Source organism: Juglans microcarpa x Juglans regia, chromosome 4S (assembly GCF_004785595.1).
Source record: "Juglans microcarpa x Juglans regia isolate MS1-56 chromosome 4S, Jm3101_v1.0, whole genome shotgun sequence".
In the NCBI taxonomy this organism is placed as follows: domain Eukaryota; kingdom Viridiplantae; phylum Streptophyta; class Magnoliopsida; order Fagales; family Juglandaceae; genus Juglans; species Juglans microcarpa x Juglans regia.
Genome location: NC_054601.1, coordinates 10,555,842 through 10,564,732, shown reverse-complemented (window position 1 = coordinate 10,564,732; position 8,891 = coordinate 10,555,842). Strand labels below are relative to the sequence as shown.

At 36.6% G+C, this 8,891-nt stretch overlaps 1 pseudogene; it reads right to left on the bottom strand.

The window, feature by feature from the left end:
- Nucleotides 1-2,768: 2,768 nt before the first annotated feature.
- Nucleotides 2,769-8,581, bottom strand: LOC121262030 (annotated as a pseudogene).
- Nucleotides 8,582-8,891: the final 310 nt, after the last annotated feature.

Sequence of the window (8,891 nt, the reverse complement as noted above, 5' to 3'; positions counted from 1 at the left end):
TGAGAGAGATTGAAAGTGTGTTTGGCTTAGTTTGTGCTTGAAAACGGCATAAACTTACCTTTGCAGAAGAAGATCGGAGGGGTTGTCGTCGATGGACACAAATGGTGCTAGAGAGGGCTAATATCAACCAGGGAGTGAGAGAGAGTGAATGTAGGACAACAGAGCAAGAAAAGAATAAACCAAGCATTTGGGGATATAGGTAGCTCCCAATATTTGGGGAACCATTATAGAAACTCAAAATAAAATATCTAAATTAGAGAACCAAATGAGAGGAGGGAAGAATGATTTTTCCCAAATATATCATACAAGAGTTTTACTACAAAACTACCACTGTTTACCCAACTTCCGCACTCCAGCTGAAGTGGTTTTTCTTTTAAAAGAAAATGTGCGTTTCAATTTCAATTCCCCCCCTCCCCCCCCCCCCAACATTCTTCTTCACTTCTCCTTTAGAAATCCTTTCCCCTCCTTCCCCCGTGTTCTCTCCTCCCCTCCACTCCCCAGCTCGTGTCCTTTCGCCGACCTCACCCTCTGCCCGTCCTGTGTGGCTCCATCACTTTGGTACCGTGTAACAAATATTCTCCACTGGGTTCACCATTTTCGTATGGCTTCTCCAGCTTCACCACTTCCACACGGCTTCAGTCCTCTGCTAGTATTGTATTGTAGCTACCGAGAGCCACCGTATGTCGTCTTACAAGGGTAAGAAATTAAAGGAAAGGATTTTTATCTTTCTCTTTTCATTTCATCTCTCCATTTCTAGCATTACTCATTTTGTGTTTATGCGTTTATGGATCTGCAATTTGATGTTTGTTTGATCTGTGTTTTGTGGAGTTTTTGGGTTGTTGATAACATCTGAAGATACTTGCCATACACCATCGATGTTGCAAATAGCAATCAGCAGCAGTCAACTGGTTGTGAATGCTAAATATATGGCCCAATTTTTTTTCAGTAAAAATAAATTATCTTTAGAAGTTCTGGAAACAATTTAGTCCCATTAGGCAATCCTTATTGGTATGTATGAGGCTATATATGTTGTACAATAGTTTGTGTGAAACAAATTGGTCCACTAATGTTTAGTTGGATGGGGTTGTTTGTTGCATTTGTGCAAGTACTACTTTATTTGATCAGGTTACATTATTTATGGAGGTTATTCTTGGCAGTAAAAACTCTGAAGGTTATTACCATGCGTCAAATACAGATCGATCTAGAGGATCTACTGCATGTTGCTATGTATTATATATGTAATAATTAAGAAAATACTTATTAGATAACGAATTGCATTATCCCTCTAAATTAATCATATTAATTAATTACTCTGTGCATATATGATGATTGCTTCAAATTTCTGTCAACTTTCCCAACATGAAATAATTGGGGAAGGAAGCATTTTGATGCCATATATATATATATATATATATATATATATATATATAGATCAACTAAAACTCACTGAAGTAGTACTTAACCTTTAATTTCTTCATAAACTTGTAAGAGGATTCTAATTACCAACATTAATTTTTTCCATGTATAATGCCTTACACACACACACACACACGGCTAACTCTATCAGATCTAACGTAACTCATTCAAAATGATCTATCATATGTTTGATGTAGAAATAGATAGAATGTCTGATCTTGTTGTTATTCATTTGTGAGATATTTGTCATGAAAGAGAGCATCAAAGCTCAAAAAAATAAGTATTTAATCATCATGAGCCTACTATCCCTAGCTTGCAGACTCTAATTAAACTCACTTTATTATTTCCCCACCACTACTAATTATCCCATTTTTTTTTCCTTCAAACTCTTCCAGGAAAAATAACCTGTATTAATTAATATCAGACTCCCTTCTTTATATTAGTCTATGGCTTCCCACAGAATGCTCAAACTTTGTATCGATGTCTGCATTTTATCTAATATTTGGAGATCTTTTTATTTCTTGGGATTTAGAAGCTTGTACATGTTTCTCTTTGCATTTACTATCTTCTTGATAATCTTGCAGAAGCAAATGGGTGCTTTATTTGGTCCTGATCAACTCTTCTAGAATGTGTCCAAGTTTTGGCTATATTTTGGAGGTTATGCCAGGGCATACAAAGTGGGCATTAGGCAGATTTTGGAGGTTATGTATTAAAAGTTGAAAGGAATATTCAACAAAAAAATGACACAGATCAAGTTGAAAGGGAGAATGACTTTTGTAAAGAAATTTGTATAACCCCTTGATGAATTTTGAAGTTACCATAGATACAATTTTCAAAAATTTGTAAATAAATTTGTATATGAAGTGGAGAATAGTTCAACAGTTTTTAGTAGTGCTTTAATTAAGGTTGTGCTGCTAATGAAAATATGTAAGTTTGTTGTGAAAAATTTTTCGTACTAGATATGCACACTGAACGTATATAACCTGTTAGGATCCGCAGGTTGTGCTTTAATAAAAGAACTAAGCGGTGAGGCTACGCAGGTAGTTCATTTCCAATGCCTTAGAAGTGTAAAGAAGCATGAACAACAATGTACAACCTGCAATTTGAATAGAAATTACCACATTTCCAAAATTAAAGCCAACTTCAAAAATATTGTCAACTTCAAAGATCAATAAAAAAAAATCCTGTCAATGCCAAATATCACTCCAAAAAGATAATGCCAACTACACATGTAGAACATTGAACTTAATATCCATATAAGCTGTCATAATTATATTCATAGATAATATATCATACATGTTAGGATCCGAACAATCCATCCGACATTTAAAACCAACATGATACATCTACATTCAAAACCAACCAAAAATTATTACAAGAGATACAATCCAATATAGACACAACAATATACGTACAACCCTATTCTCTACTATTATTCTTCAAAGTTCGTCCTCTTGCTTCTTCAGCGATTTCTCCCTTTCTATTAGTTTGTCCTTTTCTTTTTGAGCTTCATACTCACGCAGTAATAAACATCCTCCCTCTTCCGAATTTCATTCTCTCTTGCTAGGTTTTTCTCAAATACTACTAATCGAGGTGAAGAATTTTCAGTAGTTAATTTTCTTATGAGCTCTAAAGTGAGGGCCACATTGGATTCAAAGTGCTTTCTGCCTTTCTTGTGGACCATCTGTAATGTCAGCCTCTAAAAACCTGCTTTAAATAGATAAATCAAGTGTCATAGATACGTGTATGAAGTCCTAATGAATGGATGTTGTGCCACTCTCACCTTAGTTGCATCGGAAACCAAATGGACTCTGATTATGGTTCCCTGTTCAGAAGCAGTTGCTATGTACATCCCATTGGAACATAGGACAATTGCAGCCAGAGGTGCACGATGAGCATCTATCAGAAATTCAATTTGATTAAGAATATAAATGAAATGAACTAGATAGTGCTTAAGGAAAAAAAATTGTTTCAAATTTAATAACAAGCAAATAAATGCACAAAAGCCAGAAAATCTGCTCCTTCATGAATATAATAAGATTAACTCAAATCATTATCCACAATTATAATGAGAGATTTTTCCTAAAGCTCACCACATTTCATGCCTCAAGGCAATTAATATTGCTAGCCCACTAGTCCTAAAATGCATCAAGACTGCAAAAATAAGATCTTGCATGTCCTAAGGCTTATAATAGCTCATGTGACTGCTGTCCTGAACTTTCAAAATTTTAAAAACAACACCACAAGTATGGATTAAGAGACAGAAGGAAGGAGGGGAACAAGGAGAGGGTGAGAGATAGAGAGAGAGATAAACTTTCTATATTAACAACTAAAAGGTAGATCCTAGATTATTATGTTGCCCATTTCACGGCTACAAACACAAAAGCTACACTTTTAGAAAGTTCCCTCTCATCATGTCTTAAAAAGGAGAGAATAGTGACAACTAAAAAAAGCATTTGATCATGATAGTTAAATATACTTAGGTGGAGTCCAGGTTTTTTAATTTATTTCATCACTCATAAGGGAGAAATATTAGCTCTGTAACCTCACAATGTGATTGGAGCTCCATGACATTGTACAAGAACATAGACTCTTTGGTGATGCTGGCAGGAAGAGCTAAGAAGCAACCATCTAAACTGGGAGAGAACCCACAAAGCCCTGCAAAATAAAGACAAAAGGGGGAAAACAACATTTTGAAATTTAAGCATCTAACATGATAAATTCTAAAATGTTTAATGGCAAAGATCAGAAACAAGAGTCCTTATCTCGTATGCTGCGGTGGGAAGGTTGTCTTCAGTCAAAGGTGCTTCGTACGCTGCGGTGTTGAGGTCATTGGTGGGTAGCTCGGTCGAGAACAGCTCAGCGGCAAAAGGAAAGAGTAAGGCACTTGTAGGAGACAAAAGCTGTCAGGTGACATTGGGAGAGGTGGAGGGGATCTTGTGGGATGTCAAAGCTCAATTGAAGAGAGTTATGGAGTATGTGAGAGATCTGATGATTAAAGTGGATAAGGGGCTAGACTTAGTCGTGGGTTTTGGCGGTGGGCGGAGCATGGATGAGGGAGGGCGGGGGGTAGATCCTTCAGGTTTGAAGGCCACAAGTGTGCCGGCAAAGGGCGTTTCAATGCCGTCACAGATTGGGTTGTTGGACGCTGGCATCTTTGTCCATGCCAGTGTCACTATGCCTCCTGAGGGAGTTGTAGAACCTCAATTACCATATGCAAATGGGGTTGGTACTTCTGTCCAGGTTTCATCCTTAGTTGAAGATGGGGGACCCTCCAGGGTCTCGAATATTTTGGAAGAAACAGTCAAACCTCTTTTGGAAGATGCAACGGGGTTGCAAAAGGTAGTGCTTCCCCTTCCTGTGTTACGAAGGGAACAATAGGGCCAGACAAAGCGACACAACAAGGATCATTGGGGGGTGGTGCCAAGTCAAGCAAGGTGGAGGGGAGGAACCTGTAATGGTGGAAGAAACAATGGACACTAACGGTTTGTCGTTGGTGCCTCATGTGGGGGAAGGTTTGGAATCGGGGGTGCAGTTGGGTACGGTGGCTAGAGATAATGTCATTTCCTTGATTTCTATCCCCCCATTAAATGATATAGTGGGTTCATCATCAGATTGGATTCTGAATAAAGTTAACGGACTTCAGCAAATCCTAGGGCTTTCATATGGAGAACAGAGAGAATATAAAGATCAATTGAAAGCTCTACTCACTGTGATTGAGGCGAGTCACGCGCTTGAAACCAAATCACATTTTAAGAAAATCAGGGAGTTAAAGCGTCTTCTATGTTCAATCAACTACGATGCTAAGGGAGGTAGCTCAAGTCGAGGGAAGAATAAAGGAAGGGCATCGTGAAGACGATCTCATTGTGGGATGTTCGGGTAGAGGATTAGTTTTATGGAAACAAGGGGTTGGGGTTGGGGAGGTGTCCAATTTGGGCTTTGTATATTTTGGGTAGGTTTCATGGGATTTTTGGGTCATTAGGGGCTCTCTTGTATGGGCTAGGTGTTTTCTTGTATACGTCCAGTGTACTTGGTTACTCCTATTGATTTATATATATAATATTTTTACTTATACACAAAAAAAAAAAAAAAAAAAAAAAAAAAAAGCAAGAGTCCTAACTCTCAATAACCTAATAAAGTCTAACTTTGAATACAATAATGTTACACAACATAAACAGATCAACTTTGACATTGTTTTGTACCTATACACCACTTAAGTCTAACTAAATTAGATAAATGGAAAATTCTAAGAAAATACAACTGAGGTTAAGCGTCCTCGAGTAAGAAGCACACAGAGCTAGAGTCCAAAAGTGTGAGAATAACATATTGGAAACAGGGTGAACCAAAGGGAATAACCACATAATATTATCATTGGAACCACTTTGGTTTCCAGTTTGAAAAGAAGGATTGAATATATCCAAATGGACCATAAAAATATATTGATTAATTGTCACTAACTCTGAAAGTTAAGTGGATAAGAGTAGTTAATTCTAACACTCCCCTTCATATATGGGCAAAAAGTCTCCCCTCAATGCTAACATTTTGAAGTTCTTAACCATAACAGAAGCTATTGAATAGAGATAAGGCTCATCAACGATCACATGCTTCATATCATGCAAATTACTATATTTATAAATGCTTAGGTTTATATGAAATAGTCAATTTCTTATTCTAATAAAGCTTCTAATTTAAAAATCCGAGCAATGACCAACTAATTTAGGTCACATATTCAAGTTCCTCATTTACTTCGAAGTTTCAAATGCCAACACAATTGAGATTAAGTACCCCCATACAAATTGCGTATTTAGGGAATATCGACATGTCTTAATGTTCTTTTTATCATGTCTTTCTTAATCTACTATGTTTTTCATGCACAAAGAAGAATCAAAAGAACAAAGCAAAACCTATCTGAAATTATACTCCTAAAAAAAAGGGCACTATAACATTGCTACTATACAAGCATGTATTGAAGAGATGTTGACAAGGATTATAAATCCAAACAGGTGTTATAAATGTGAAGAAGTGTCTAAAATGCCAATTTATTTGGCAGAACCATTTCGAAAATCTGAGCACATCATTATTAGTGCTCCATCTAAGGAGAAGATCAATTCTCTGTGACAGCCATGATTTATGTTGTTTTAAAAATAACCCTAAGTTATCCAGGCCACTATTCAGCACATTAGCTTCATACATCAAACCCCGCACCCCCGCAAGAAAACCTCTTTTAATAATTAACATCAATAAAAATTATCAGAATAAATATTGCCATGAAACATGGAAACAGAACATCAAAACAATAATATCCAACACAATTTCAGATTCTATCTAAGATCTTTTACCTTTCCTTATTTATGCAAACAGCAAGTATTGAAGTTAAAAAATTCAATTCTCAGAGAGCAGTTCCAGTTGTTATATTGAACAAACAAAGACGACAGGGTGATAAAGATGGTTGTTGAAGTCAGTAACAACCAAAGTAACAAGAAAGTAAGACAAAAGATATGATACGACCTCTGCAAGTAACATGGCCCAAGCACCTATTCACCAGCTCCAACAATCGCAAGAAGATTGGAGGTAAACAGCATTTCAACAACAATGAAGGCTCCAATAGCTAGTAAAAGAAAATAGAATGTTTGTAATGACTATAGAATTTCAATTAAGCTTCATGATATCCAAATTTCAAGTGTAGACATAATACATGAATATTGCGTCGAGTGAGAGGATGAATTTCTCTAGGGTTCGGTGAGGGCGTCGGGGTGAGAAAGAAAATGCGTGAGAGAGAAGAGTCTCAGGTTCGAGAGGGAGAAGAGGGAGAAAGTTGAGGGGTCTGAGGGAGAACGAGGGTGAGGGAGATGGGTCTTCAAATATGGTGAATCGGTCCAGTGGCTCGGGGCTGAATGCTACGTCAAGTGAGAGTATGAATTTTTCTAGGGTTCGGTGAGGGCTTTGTGGTGAGACCGAAGAGTCTGAGGGAGGAGAGGGAGAAGATGGAGAGTTGAGAGGTCTGAGGGAGAACAAGGGTGAGATGTCTGAAGGAGAACGAGGGTGAGAGGACTGAGGGTGTAACGCCCCGATCCCAGAGGTCCGGAGAGTTAACTCTTAATATCTAAAATCAACTTAACTAGCACAACTAAAAATCCAGAAAATCAGAAACAATGCTAATTCATTTAATCAATCCAAATATCTAAGTTCCTTTATGGGGACAATAAAGAGAATCTCAATAACATAACTTAAAAATTCTCCAAAATGCGAAATTATCCTTAACTCATCAAATCAAAATACCCTAAAAATAAAATCAATTTACTAACTACGACTCTCAAATAAGCACTTGTACCCTCAGACACTTATTCCACTTCGATCATCACAACTTGCTAAAACTTCCTACTCTTGTTCTCCAGCTGAACCATCAAAATTATCTAAAAAATATATGAAGATAAAGAGTGAGTTATCAACAATTCAGTAAGCAGAAGACATATACTAGTGTGTAAACATGAGCATTTACAAAAATCAGAATTCATAACAAAACATTTTCATTCTCAGAGTGCGGAAATAAAACATGTTATCAAAATATCAGAGCGAAGATTTAGAAATAATTTCATTCAAAAATATCCTTTTGGCATAGCATTAATGATTATCATCATCATCAGAACATCATATCAGAACAGAAGCCATGTATAACCCCCGTGGTAGGATTGTGCAATCTGCAGATAACCGAGCAGAACATAAATCACTCTGTCACCAAGGTGTGCACTCAAAATAGAGACCATTACTATAACCCGTGGCTGGGCCGTATCCACTATTATAACTCGTGGTTGGGCCGTATCCACTATTATTACCCGTGGTTGGGTCATATCCACTATTGTAACCCGTGATTGGGTCGTATCCACTATTATTACCCGTGGTTGGCCGTATCCACTATTATAACTTGTGGCAGGGCCGTACTGAACAGAACGGAAACATAATCAAATTCAAAATCAAAAAGTCATGCTAAATGTTTTCAGAGATCACATCTTATCCAAATAGAGTACTGAACAAAATCATATTATCTTCATAATCAAAACAGATCCAAAGCATATTTACAATATTTACGCACAAATTTTTATATTCACTATTTTTGTATAAATCAGAAATAAAGTGTCAAAAATAAGCTAATATCTACACCAGTCATGGCAGAAAGTAATTTCTTCTTAAACAGAATCTCATGAGTGGTGCAGAGCAAATAACTGAGATAGTTTAAATTTCTTTTCATAATCAAATATGTATATTTTTCAAAAAATAACCTCAGCTCATTTTATTTTAAATGCAAAGTCTAGCATAGGAACCCCGCTTACCTGGATTTCTTAGCTTTTCAAGAATTTCCTCAAAATGCCGAACAATTATTAAAAATCACCTATAAAAGTCACGTAATTTTTGTAAATTTCTAATCAACCACGTATTTCAATATTTAAACTTAAAATGCTAAAGAACCTATTTTTAAA